General features: G+C 34.7%; 1 protein-coding gene across 1 annotated transcript in view; it reads left to right on the forward strand.

Annotated features, from left to right (window-relative positions):
* Positions 1 to 15007, forward strand: part of LOC111043739 (protein dead ringer) — a 162447-nt gene that overhangs the window by 36111 nt on the left and 111329 nt on the right. The window lies entirely within an intron of this gene.

The following is a 15007-nucleotide window of genomic DNA, read 5'->3' on the forward strand; positions in this document are numbered from 1 at the left end:
TAGATAGCTTACCGTTAACCTCTGTCAATTTTTATCTAGCTTCTCGATTCGTGAATTATTTGATCGGCCTTATCTGCATCTCAATACAAACGATAATAACTTTATTAATCCAGTTGGTTCAGAGTTGGTCTAGTGCTTCTCTTTAACCAGCAAAGGTAGACTGTGAAGAATTCGGAGTTTTCGGATATTTCATTATTTTAAAAAAAAGTATTCAATCATAAATATCATGAGAATGAACACTGGATTAGTGTATTAACTCATTCAGTCATTCACCCATGATTTCAGGGAATTTTCATTCCATCCGGTGTGCTAAATTCTGAGCGAAATCTTTCAGACTATAATAAAGCTTTTCCAAACCATACCACAAACTGAATCACCCATTAACTTGAAAATTACCCTTGCTACTCGAAAATTTTCCATTACATAATTGAATCTATTCCTGTATTGAAAAAAATTGGTACGTACTTTTTCGTTGGGCTTTTGTTTCTTTTTCAAGTCCTCCTGGAAGATTTTTTTCTTAGTTTTCGCTGCCAATTAGATTGACACCTCGTTAAGTCTACGCCTCTGAAGAGGAGTTTCGAGATGAAATTATTACATGAGGTGATTGATGCTTAGGAGTGAAAAACTCGAATTATATTTGAGCAATTAGAGCCCTTTTAATAACATATTTGCGCATTGCACACGCAAACCCTGGCATAATAATCCCTGGCGTAACTGCCATACATTCTTTTATGAAAATACGTGATGATTCCCTGCGAGCTATGAATTTTTAACCCCAGTTAACAAGGATCGCTTTATTTTATACATTTTGTTTTATTGTGAACTTAAAAACTTCACGTTTCGCGTGAGTTGTTAGCAAATCTCTTTCTGGGTTTTAATTTTATTCTCTCCTTGTGATTTGCAGAATATTTTTATTATTATTTTTTATACTTCTGTTTTGCAGTCCAGTTTGTTCCACTGCCTTACTATCACACCTTTGTCTTTATACTCATATTTCTCTTTTATTCTCCCTGTTTATCCTTTTTTTCTCTTCATTCTTTAACCTTTTCATCCTGCCACTCCTTTATTTACTCTGGCCTCATGTTTTAGTTTATTCTCGCAATCGTTGCCTTCACATAATGATATCTCTCTCACTCACTTATCTCTGTAACTCTTCCATCCTTATTTTCCCTTTAATTCCTCTCGAAATGCATGTCTGGAATCATCCTCATTTTCATTTCAACATTTCTCTCACTTCCTGTCTCTCACCATAATTAATTCCAATTCTGATCTCATTGCTTGTAACTCAATTTTTTACTTTTTCTCTGCTTGCCTCTTTCCTCTCTCTTTTCTCCATTATTTCGTTTATTAGAAGGGTGGTTTCTCATCATTTTTCTCTCCTCAGCTCTTCTTCTATTTTCACCACTCTCTTTTACTCTCTGTAAGTGCTCTCCCAGTTCCCACCACATTTTTCTCTTATATTCTCAAGGAGGCTCACTTTTCTCCGTAATCTCCTTCTCTTAAAGACAGGGATAGTAGTTGTGCAATGGGTCTGTCTAGACCTAGCACAAAATGAAAAATCAATCAATCTTATTATCATCATTCTTCTTCTTCTTCTTCTTCTTCTTCTTCTTCTTCTTCTTCTTCTTCTTCTTTCTCGCCAACTCCCACTTCTTCTCCTCTTTCTCTCTTTGTTGTTGCTTTTCTTTTCCTTCTTCTTGTATTTTTCTCTCTTTTCATCCTTTTGTGGTTGGTGGGACGTTATTCGCAATAAACATAATGAAATCATATCCTCTCACCAATCCTCTGCCTTCTAGATCTCGTTAGCAGTCTGTGGTTTTAGATGGCGTTTTAATGTGTAAAGCAATCACCAGCAACCCTTCTGTTTTATGTCTTTCAAATGCAATAATCACATGCTTCTAATTAAGCATTGCCTACCGATTATCACGTTTCAGCTTCTTGTGGCTCACTCTTGCTTTGAGCGTTAATAAAATTTCATGTCGATAGAGACTACTTCTATCAAATATTTTCATAACAAATTATAATCTTCATTTTTGTGGAATGTCTAAAGTTATTAGAATCTATGTTCTTTATTTTACTTCATATTCATTGTTGGTCTCCTGGTTAATACACCCACATTTTGTTTGTCAAATTTAATTCACATTGATTTTAAAGCATGAGAATATTGATAAACGAAACCAATTATCAATCAATAATCAGGCTTTAAAATCATCAATCATATCAAAGTCATGTAGACAATCAAGACAATGATAAAGGAATAATTGAAAATCTTGAAAATATGAAAAAGTTGTTTCGGGCACAAAAACAAATAGACAATAATCTTAGTTTCCTGTATTTTCTTATTTCCCAAAAGATATCAAAACGAATTTGAAGCTACGATTCAAAATCCCTGAATATTGTTAATGATGCGAAATAAACTGTACAAATTATCAAAATCTCAAGTAAACTATTGATTCGGAGTTTCAAAAAACATTTTTCATAATGATTGAATCCTGTGTAGCATTACAACTCTACTCTTCCCATCAAACAATTTTTCCTTAAAAACATTTTTGTCTTTAGATTATAAGTAGATTGTTATTTTATTCATTGTGAAGAAGTAATAGGGATGCAACATATCTTCATTCCTATTCTTTTTGGGGAAGTGTTGAAAGACACAAATCGGCTTATAAATGTTTCCGTCTGTTTTTTGTATCGTCCAGACTTATCGTTTTGAAAGGTGTTTTCATTCTTTGCTCTTTGACTGTCTCAGATAGTCTCATGTTTTTATATCCTACTCTATCCATGATACAGGTAGCAACTAAATGTATATATGTATACTATTTTATTCGATAGCAGCACATAAGAAAGAAACACTATATAAAAATTTATATATGTGGTAGCAAGTAGTGTGATAGTCACGATAGCGGATAGACATACATTAAAGGTTATGTTGTAACATTATAATGCCCTTTCCTCTCCTACCCATCCATTGTTGCCTTTTCTTATCATTTCTGAGTCTTCCTTGAATATTCCTGACAGGGTCATCGTGATCAGCTAGGGTCCTTTATTGATCGCATGATTCAATCGTTCAGTGTGGTCCATCAACTGGCGTCATTCTACCCTTTCAACAACCCTAAACAAATAAAGAAAAACTCTCTGAAGTCTGTATCAAAATAAGAAATAATCACATCCATCTGTCACTTAGACGTAGACAGTAGACGTAGATGTAGATCAGACACCTAATTTAATGGTCAGACGTTCTCTTAGAATAGGCTGAATAATTCATCTCAAATTTCAATATTTAATTTTCAATAAGTACAAGATTTCAGTACTAAGAATATGATGTGAAAGCTTATCGAAGAATGCACTGTAAGGATTTGTTCATCTTTATCAAATTAATAGCTGAGAAACATTACCCTTAACTTGAAATAATAATAACCGATTATTAACCTTTTATTCTAAATTGGTACATTAGCATATTGAGCTTTCCATGCAGTCTTATTTCTGTAGTGGAAGTTTTATTGTGCGTTACATGATGAGTATATTTTGAATTCTCAATTTGAAGCTCAGTTTTTGCAGGCCGGACACAGAAATGTCTCCCGGCTACATCAAACAAGTCATTCACTCTTTGAATGTTTCTAATTCCTTTATTGGCCTATGAGTGCATATGCATATTGCATATACATGTGGTCTTATTAAAACATGTAATATTATTTTTTATTTCAAGTACATAGACAATTTAAGCATTAGGAATGAAAAATATAATTCTATCTGACCCATACCTTATAATACTGCTTGAATTGATGGCTTATAACGGTTAAAGGTTTTTCCTCGTATGATCATTTCTAATAGTCTAATAAGATTATTCTCCTTTTCTAGTGATTGTACTCACTGCTCATCAGGGTTCCATTGAAGAGTAATAATAAATCAATTATCAGGATACAAAATGGGATGTTACTGCCGGTTATTTGTGACATTGCAATAATAATTATCGAGAATGCTCAGTTGTATTTCCGCTCCTCATGGAATTCCTGGCTGGCTTTTATGATTTTGGTCGTAAAATTATGAATGGGGGAGAGAGAACAACTTGACAGACCAAGTTGAGTCCTGCTTGCAACACGTGTGTGGCCCATGTTCACATCATCATCATCATCATCATCATCAATGTCATAATCATGCAATACATTAACAATGAGTTCAAGAAACCTTAAAACGTGGTGGCATAGTGTGTATTTATATAATTTTAATACAAGCACGAATGATATGCAATAATTGGAAGAAGACAACATGCTAAATCCAAAACTGTCCCTCTCCAGAATTTCGATAAATCACCCATTGGAATAAGTTGAAGAATAGCTTAGGCTATTCTTTTGGAATGAGTTTCCAAAAAAATATTTTTTGGATTTTGCAATAGGAATGAGTTGATAACATTATTTTCATTAGCAGAAAAATTCAATTTCTTAGGAATGATGTTTTTCTTACTCCCAAAAACCGCTAATTCTTATTAAATCGCATAGTTCATTCTAATTTTGTTAGGATAAGTTCAGTCGTTTGAGGGTAATGGCGGATATTGATGATGATGATGATGATGATTAGAGATGATAATGTAACGATAGCTTTTGGTAGGTTTCAAAACACCTTCTGATGCTCTAACAGATAGTTATCTTTTAGTATAGTTGACTACTAGCAATCGCCACCCTTCCAGTGGAAGAATCGAGGTCTTATAACTTGTGCCGTTCCATAACTATGATATAAACCTTTTTGAATGTTATTGTGATAAACTGTACAAACAGATTTTGTACTTGTAATCACCCCCCACTCCAGTCCAGCTATTCTGGACTTAACAAGTAGCATGTTACCAAAACTCAAAACATATATAACACACAGATAACTTGCTAAGTACTTGTGTACTTGTGAACACATTCTGATAGTTCAATGAGGAATACTTCAAAACATTCCTGAACATTTTGATATTCTGGGAGACATATTGTGAATTTCAATTCTAATTTTCTGATAAATAGAAGTTTGATTCATTGATGTGACATCACGATAGACTGCCGCACTCGCACCCTGTTGGCAATCATCGGAAGTTCTCTGCTGAGCAGAAGCAAACATTTTGTTGTGTCCTTGTTGTATTTGGAAAGAGGAAATGGTGATTTAGATAGCAGACGTTTTATATCGGAGGGTGAGAGTCCCTGGTTCAATCCCCGCCACTCCGCTCCTCCTATCCCATTCGAAAATTCAGGGGCTGCAAGTTGATGGATTGTTTTCACATTGAGTATGTCAACTCAGCAGTGAGCAGATGACATGGGTGTGGAGTTTCTCCGTCAAGGTCAGCAATCAAGATTCTGAACCTAAAAAATAATATCTTATTCTGCCTGAAAATATTATTCTGTCCTATATAACTTGACAGTAATTCTGTACAAATTTGACTGTAACATAAATATTCAATCATGAATATTATATTGAGGATACATTGAATTATTTCGAATTTGTACATAGAGCACTTAAGAAATAGAATATCATTTTCTATAGTACATAGGAGCTAGCGTTTACATGGTATAAATATGCACATATATAGTACAAGTAAGCGAATAGAGATTCCAGCTTTCAATATTGAATATGTTGGATATTCAATATGTTTTCTGTGTGGTTGAGAATTGATGGTTTACCAGTAATTTTATCAATATGGTATAATCAAATTTTGAAACTAAGGCTAATAATTACAGTATTATTCGATTGTATGTACTGAAACTTGTGAAGAAAAAATCCTATCAATGATACAGCAATTCTGTCAATCGTCATGTTGATTCTGGGCAAGTTTTGTCAAGAAATATTTCGGAGCATATCTTCAAGACGTTTCAGCTAATAGTTGATAGTTGATGGTGTTGGGGCCTAAACCAACTCGATTCCATCCATGTTTGTTGATCGAAGCATGCGAGGGCCACACTCATAGTTCCCGATAATATTCCAGCTTTGATGCTATATACTGGTGAAAAGATTGTTTGGAGTGTGATGTCTGCTAACTGTGGCAAGAGGATGGAAAGAGAGAGAGAGAGTGATTGAGTGAGTGTGTGTGAGAGAGAGAATGATTGCTCCGAATGTGTCTCGTGTCTAGATTCAGATAGAAAAGGCGACCATAAGGGATAGGCTTTGCAGGCTATAGTCTAGGAATGTGAAGCAGATAGCAAGAACTACACTTAAAATTATTTATATTGAGATAGGCTGCTGCCGACATCCCTCACTTTTATAGCTCTGTCGTTTCACCCTCCATGTTTGCTCGCTCACTCTCTCCCGCTGTTTATCACTTCTCTTTCTTGCTCTGTTCTTGGCGGCGGCCAAACTAAGACAGATGCAGACATCAAGGGTTGGTTATTAATATCAAGATCACCCTAACCTAGCGCAAAACCGACCTACTGTCTCGCTCTAAGCCCACAACGAATCGAATTTTAGTTTGCGTGGGTTAATTCTCTCTCTTACACTATCCTACTCTCACCTACTCTCATTCTGTTACTCTCTCTTCGTCTCTGTCAATCTCTCTTTTTCTCTTATTGTATTTTTTATGTAATCTTACTCTCTCTTTCTCCCTCTTTCACAGAGTCGAAATATGTCTCAAGAATAAACAATACAGCCTTCCCGGTAATGAGTGGAACTCACCCTCAGCTGAAAGATTTGATTAGTCTCTCTCACTCTTTTTCTATATCAGTCTCTATTCTCTACCTGACCTGTGTTCCTGTTTCTCACTTTCAATGAATAAATCCATAAATAATGTGCTAGTTATTTAATTGGTTGTTGGAATGTATTCTCGAGTCCAATATCTCTAGAGATAAATATATCGTTTTGATTAATTATTTTATTTAAAAATACACCTAACTCAGCCTAACCCTTTTTGAAAGGATTGTGGAACATTATGGAAGTTATGAATATTGGTGTTGGAGTTGAGGTTTACTTGAGAGCGTTGTAGACCGTCAAAAAAACGTATGAATAGTTGAAAAAGTCAACTTGTGGGCATAAGCGGTTAGGATTGATTATATTGACGACATAAAATTATTAGAGATTTGTCACATTTTATAGATAACATACAAGTACGGTTTATAGAGAACTATCGACCTCTGCCAATCACTATTAGCTCATAAAGCCACTGCATTGCAGTTGGAGAAACTATTGAGGAAAAATAGCATAAGCTATGTTAGGACATCTATCATAGATAGACATCTAATTATGGATATCATCATAGATGGACTCTAATGATACATGCATCCAAATTGTAAGTGATAGAGAAATAAATGTATAAAATTATTTGTCATTAAAAGTGAATATGGAGTGGGAGAATATTAACTGATTATGCAATCAATTTGGCTTCCTATAGAAAGACAGAGAGAAGTTTGGAAAAGAGAAACTCTTTCCAAGAAGAGATATCTTTAGCATCTTATAATTAATATAAAATTGAAAGAATCCTATTGTTAAAGTACTCTTCCAGAGTATACGAGACAGTACTTGATCTTTGAGAATAGCTTTAACTGATTGATGGAAACAATAAATATCTTTACCAATCATTAATACAGTATCCTCTAAAATGTGAATGAGAGAGTGAACTTGTGAATGATTTCAAATGGAAAATAATTTTCCTTAGCACCAGTTTCAGCAACAGAAAAATGCTTTCACTTCAAATAATATTTAAATTCAAAATTTGTATTGACTTTTTAACATAATCTCATCATCTTCACTTCAGGTATTAGGTTTATTAATCAATCTGTTCTGGTGCTCATCTCTTTCTTGGCCTCCCTACATCTCTTTGATGATGTAAAATTGAATTTTATATTTTGTATATTCTTCTCAAAAGAGAAAAAAGATTATATTTGCATCCCACACTTGTATCATCACCAGTAATAGAAATTAGCAAGCACTGTAGAACACAAACGAGACTCATCAAAACAAATGGAAAGGAGAAAATGAAAATAGTAGAATGTAAAAAGAGAGAATAAAACAATAGCCAAAATAACACCGGACGCCTCCATAGTTGATGAATACGAACTCAGATTGCAGTAGCTGATCAACATGGCCTATAATTAGACATAGGCCACCTCTACTGCCTCTACTGTCTCTAGTCTCTATAAAGGAGTGAAGACTCTAGTTTCTAGCACACCTGTGTTCTTCATTCACCTGATAGTTTTCACACTGAGAAGCGTCTATTGTTTCTTGTCGATGATTTCCGGTTCAGAGCAAAGAAACAAAGAGAAAAACAGCGGAAAGATAACAACGCAAGAAAAAAGGACGCCCCATCAAAACAAGCGTGATTGCCAAATAAAATTTGTGTCTCACGGTTGTGAATGGTGACTGGAGACCAACTGGAGAATGTCCAGAGTTGTGGAGTTATAGACGTCAATGGGGATGTTTTTAGAGCTGGAAGTGTTTTCATGAATGAAGATTGAATGAAAAGAAGATTCTGAATTTCTGTACATGGTTATTATGTTATTCTGTTATTAGTGATACAATGATTGGAGATGACACACTTCTCCAAGTTTTACCCTGCCGATGTTGGTGCCCATATAATTCCTAGAGTTGTGCTTGAGTAATGAGAGGGATGTAAGGCTCTAAAATTGTGTATGTGTTCGGAACTACCTATCACATGAGCATAATATATACAGTTTTATGTTTGCTCTGATCTACCAGAATCCATAAGCAAACTGATGGGGCACCTAACGGAAGTATGGAAGAACGACACTCATTTTGACTGAGAAATTACGTATGACACTGGAATTACACTATGTTCTCTTGGGGTCGATACTAGCAGGTCATTCCCCATCATCCTAACTGATTCCTTATCTTACACTACACTTGCCAATTCCTTGTCTGAGATATTACTTCAATTATACCGAAACTGTATTTCCACACTTTTTTACATTAGCAATGAGTCGTTTTGTCCAGCCATGGAATAAATTTAATTCCATTCATTGTGGGCTCGCCTGAATTATAGCTTTCAATTACAAGATGCTTTTCATGACAATATCATTTTGGCTTCGAAAACTAATTTAATTCAACAATTGAAATTCTTTGTGCCTTTGTTGTCATCTTAAATTATCATTTTCAAGAGAACAATAATAATCATTATTATTCATCTCGAGAGTGCAGCAATAAATTATCATTGTTATAAAGTTTATTATTCATAAACTCCGCATTCTTAAGCTCTGCTGCTTTTATTATTTGGTATGAAAGTTATCATCTTCCTCTTATTCGAATGCTTTCGCTGACCACTTAATTTATTCCATTATTCTCTCATTATTCTTTCATTATTGAAATAATATTCCATTGAGAATACTGAATTATTCATTTAAAAATTAATGAGAATCATCAATTTCATCTCATTGAGAATGAAATCATGAAAGAGTCGAACAAAAAATTGAATTAATCGTAATCTTCACTATACATTTCAGAAGAAAGCTGTGCTCCAATCTCATTATATATGTTTCAGTTGTTTGTATGTTTCAATCTAATAGCATTTTATTTCATAATCCCTTTTCAATTACATATTTTCTTTGTTTCTTCACTTCAAATTCCTCTCAACACCTAGCACCCTTCGAAATTCGCCATTTTAATGACATTCTTCAACATTGGCAAACGGTAATCCTTGATGGTAGGCTACTGTTGCATTCTCATTCATTGAAAACGTTAATACACGTTGAAAATACCACCACTACTACTGCACCATTTAGACGTGGAGTTGACAAGCATTCTCTTTTGTTAGCAATTTGTCTTTGCTGTGAGAGGGATGATTGTCCTCTCTTTGACAGGGATTAATGGTTTCATGCGAAGGGAATTATTGCTTTGCAAATCGATCAGTTTGTTGAGGGGTACCTACTTCATTATATGGCAAGACAGTAGACACAAATGTTTAGGCCATGTCTATTTTATTAACAAACACTATATTAACATTTTAATCACTATTTTGTTAATAATTAATTACTAAACACACCCCAAACGTTGATCATCAGGCAAATTTTTATAATTTAATGTAAACTAGCAGTTAGTCTCCCTGACACCTGAAGTAAGTTATATTGCTCTCTGCAAAAATATACTCCGAATTACAATGAGACCTCAATAACTCAAGTCTAATGATGGAAACTAATTCAAGATAATGTTTGATGTGAATGTAGAAATGGTTCATAATTTTTTGTAAAAATTGAGCGTGTTCAGGTCGGTAAGTCAGATATCAACGGAATATCTCATTGCAATATTTGACTGATGGATCCAAGGATAGGATGCTCTCAAATACAGTGTAGTGAATGATACGGGATTATTGGATTCAAAGAAGTTAATTTTTGGCAGCCATCAGCAGACTTAATTAAACTTTGATGCCGCGTGAACGATTGAAATGACAACTTTGAAGTAAAGTGACGTGGCTCTTGAATTTCAAAGGGTGTATAAAAACAGCTACTATATTATTTGTCGGCTTGGATCCAACGATGACGAAGAGAAATGAAAAAAAAGGAGAAGAAGAAGAAGAAGAAAAAGAAGAAGAAGAATAAGAAGAAGAAGAAAAGAAGAAGAAGAAGAAGAAGAAGAAGAAAAGAAGAAGAAGAAGAAGAAGAAGAAGAAGAAGAAGAAGAAGAAGAAGAAGATGATGATGATAATGATGATGATGATGAAGAAGGAGAAGAGAAAGAATTAAAAGAAATTGACAAAGAAAAGGAAGGAGGATAAGAGAAAGATGATGATGAGGAAGGGGAAGCCGCAGTGGAAGTAGAACAAGAAGCAGAAGAAAAAGTAGAAGAACAAATAGACGAACATGAATGAAAATGAGATGAAGAAGAAAAATAGGAAGGAAGGAAAGAGAAAGGAGAAGGATAAAAAAGTGACGATGATTGGGGAAGAAGTAAAAGCATAAGAAGACAAATGAAAATAAGATTTATTCATTCATTTATTTATTGTACAAAATACTACATTCGTAATGTAATTATGACATTGAAGGAAAAACTAGGCTGAGCCTGTATTATTTTCTCAAAAAATTTAGGTAAGATCTAATGTTCTCCAAAGATGATGAGGGATGAAAAATAAGGAGGTAACGAAGAAGGCGAGGTGGAGGATAAGAAAGAAGAATACCATTAAGAAAGAAGAAAAAGGAGATGATGAAGAGGAGGAGAAGGAGGAGGATAGGAAAGAGGAAGAAACAGAACAAGTAGAAGAACAAGAATAGGTGGAGGAGAAGGAAAACTTTGAGTTGGTGGAAGAGAGGTGAAGAATGGAAATGAAAATTAAGATTAGAGGTGTTTTTTAACGGGTGCTTTGGTTTCTTCTGAGTCAGTCCCTCGCGATATTCAAAACCGACGTCGGTCTCTGTTTGCCCCGGTCTATTTATATCGTGTCATTATAAATGAATGAACGGTATTCTATCAAACGAATGAGCGCACAAAATAATGAAGATTTCATTTTTTGTCTGTTGGATGGATCGCAGGCTGAGATGGATGACACGAGTCCAGATTTATCACCTGTCCGAATGATTGCCAACATCACTGTCACTTCTGCGCTGCGTTCCCAGTTCTGCATCGAAATTATGTCGCTTGATTTTCTGATGAGCATGACAAATGAATTATACACAACTTTGATTTTCGTTTGGAGCCGAAAATAGATGCTTAGTTTCCGTTGTTTTAAGGCATCAAGTAATTTAGAACCCTTGCATGCAGAGAATCTTTCACTCACTCATCACTCATTTACTTATAACTTCTAAAAATTACAGTCATCAAGGTTATTAGAATATATTGATTGAAACATTAAATACTTCTGTATAAAGTTGTAGAGCTATAAAAGTTATAGAGTTGTAGATGGTAGTGAGATTCACATTGAGAAAATTACAGAAAATTATTCCAATATGCACACCATTGAATAATTAAGTATCCTGATATAATTAGTTGTCTGAATATTATGAAGTTTCTTAAAATCGGCTATGTTGCTAGATTCACCATGATAGGCATATAAAAGGAATTGAAAATTATAATCATTAACTATAAATATACAATACCAGTACTATAACCCCTAGGAGAGGTAGCAGCTGCTGAAAAAAATCATTAATAGTTGCATAATTAAACATGTTGAACATAGGGAAGATAGGGATTTTTCTACACTGCTCTGTCACTGAAGATAAAAATTTGAAAGTTTCTCTTTGCAACTTTTCGACAACACTTAAGAAAGCCAGAAACATCGATTTTTGTTCGTAAGATATTTTGCCGTCGTTATGAATTCTATCAGATTAAACGGAACTTGACAAACATCATCTGTTTAATCTAACAGAATTTGTAAAATGGTACGAACAAAAATCGATGTGTGTGAAGCTAGCCTAACAGTAAGGTATTTACAGAGAAGAGAGAAGTTAAGAGGAAAAATGAAAGATAGTAATCCAGGAACAAATGAATAGGAGCCATCGTTCCAACAAAGGAGTATAGGAATGAATGAAGAATTGAGAAAATTAAAAAGTACTTTGATTTAGTGTGAGGGAATGTAGCGGGCAGTGGTAATAGTGAATGAATGAGTGGACAATACTGCTAGCATGAATGAGATAAAATCGGCGGTGCAATGCTAGTAAGCGTATGCCTCGGTGCATTGTGCATTGTACACTTGTGTTCTTGCATTCCTGTCTTCATGAATGCAATGACTAGGTATTCATTCATCTATACTTCACAACTCACATCCAATAGTCGTACTTTTATGCTTACAACAATAATAAGCATGCTCACAGTCATCAAATATTAATATTGTTAAATTAGCAATGTAATATTAAAGCAACAAGAGTTTGAATTGAAATTCTAAATCCTAATAAATCCAACTCTACACTTATTTAATCTTGAACTGATAAGGTAGCTCAGTCGAATAAGGCACAGGTAACATTTGAAATACTGCTGTCATCACATTTTTCTTGAGTTAAATTTCCACCAAGCGCATTACTAGTACACGCATTTGATAAAAATGTATTTGATTCGACTCTATTCAGTTTATTTGTTTTCTCTATGTTGTAAGTCATCATCTCATTTCATTACCCAGGCTCAAGTTAATGGTTATCAACCAATCCGCTCATCAATAAAAAAACGTTTAATCAGACATATTATTGAAATCGTAGTACAACAATTCACCTAAACTTTATGCAGAGTCCAATAGAATAAAATCAACAGCACATCATATTGTTTTCGAATTTTTGAAGTTATATAGTTGTTCCGAGAATAAATTGTACACCTAATAACAAGCTCGGATGTTTATTAGAGGAGGGTTCAACACAGTATTTTTTGTTTGAGTGTTGGTGTGTGCTGGTGTCTAATGAGATCCAACGTCTGTCAGTCTAGCACCAAGACTGAGGAGCATCCCTAATTCATCTCCCACCCGCCCCGCTAACTGTATTCACGTCGCGACGTCAGGTTTAGAAGAGAGAGGGAGGTGTTTGACGCGCCGTTTCCTCCCCCTTCCAACTACTTCTTTATCTTGTTCTTTTTGCGCCACTTTGATCATCGTCCGGCTGCATAACAAATGACCGTTTTGATATTACATTGCAAGGATGTAGTAGACTGCTCACTATCCCCTCACTATCTATACTTTCGTAATCAGATGAGATAACATTGTTATTGGAATGTGTTACGAGCTAAAGGTTGTTTTATTTTCTCTAAATAAAGGTTCAAATTCATCAGTGGATTCAGATACTGAAGACTTTTTGAAATTGAAAATCATGATCTGATTAGAGGACGCTGCACCCCTAGATTATATCTACGTACGAAAACAAGTTAGTACCAATCAGGATGCTCTGTTATTCTGTAACGTCTTGTTATGAAGTAACTCAATATTTGAAAAAATTGAAGCCACCATATTATCGATAATGTTACCAGTGATTCATTTGAAATTCTTCGGTTGATTTTCTCCAAGTAAATTCCATGAAACCAGCTTATATTTGAATCACTCTATGGATATTTCAAAGTACAAAATTATGATTAGAGCTGAAGTTATTTACTAAATTGTTTGTGTTAAACAAAGGTTTGAGTTGTCAAGAGATTGATGGTTATAACTGTACATACTCTCACTAAGCTTTTTCACGTTTTTCACCTCTAGATTTGGTGGATTTGAATCATAACTATAGTGAAAATTGAATTGTGGCGTTGTCAATAATTTGTTGAAAATCAAGGTTTTTTTGAAAACTCAGTTATCATCTTTATCATCATCAAGAAGATTACAGTCAAGTTGTTGATTCGAAATTGTTCGAATTAAGCCCGGATCCTAAAGACTATACTTGTAACTTTGAACTCAACACATTATCTCGAACATGTTTCCAACATGACTCTTAAGACCTTCGCAATTGCCTACTTGATAACTATTGTAAAATTCACTTCATACTATCAGCATTCCTCATGAATAAGACCAACGCTTGCCATTCAACCAATGCTGACAGTATAAAGTGAATCTCACGTTAGTCACTTCGCATTGCTGCGATAATGGCGCCGTGCTTAGCAAGTAAGCTCATTGAACTTGACTGTGCTTAGTGCTTAATCGTTCAGGACGGCTGATTGTGATAGAGACAGCTGAACCACGTGCTTCGCCTGGGCTTAGCCGGTGCTTTGCGCCTAGCAGTTGGCCACAGCATTTCGATTACAAAAACAAAAGCTTAATCGACCTGCATAATAGCGCATGACTTTTGCTAACCTGTAATTATAAGCTCTTACGACCTGATATCAGGGTTTATATTAGTTTGTTGATGAGTCAACCAGGCGTGACTTATATACATTAACAATTGCAGCATTGCAATAAAACGTATACTGTATAAGTAACACACAATTGTAAACATATACTTTTACTGTAAAGTATTTTCAATTCATCACAAATATCGGGGCGCCGAGCTTCGCTCGTTATTTATTTATTGATAAACAGAACACAATTCTTTAAAATAATTGGGAAAGGACTAACAGGCACTGCCCAAAACTGACTCTTCCCTGAATTTTGATTTATTCCAAAAAGTAGGTTATGGTCCATACACATGAATTCAGGTCCAATTTTCAATCTA

Source organism: Nilaparvata lugens, chromosome 2 (genome assembly GCF_014356525.2).
Source record: "Nilaparvata lugens isolate BPH chromosome 2, ASM1435652v1, whole genome shotgun sequence".
NCBI classification, from domain to species: Eukaryota; Metazoa; Arthropoda; class Insecta; order Hemiptera; family Delphacidae; genus Nilaparvata; species Nilaparvata lugens.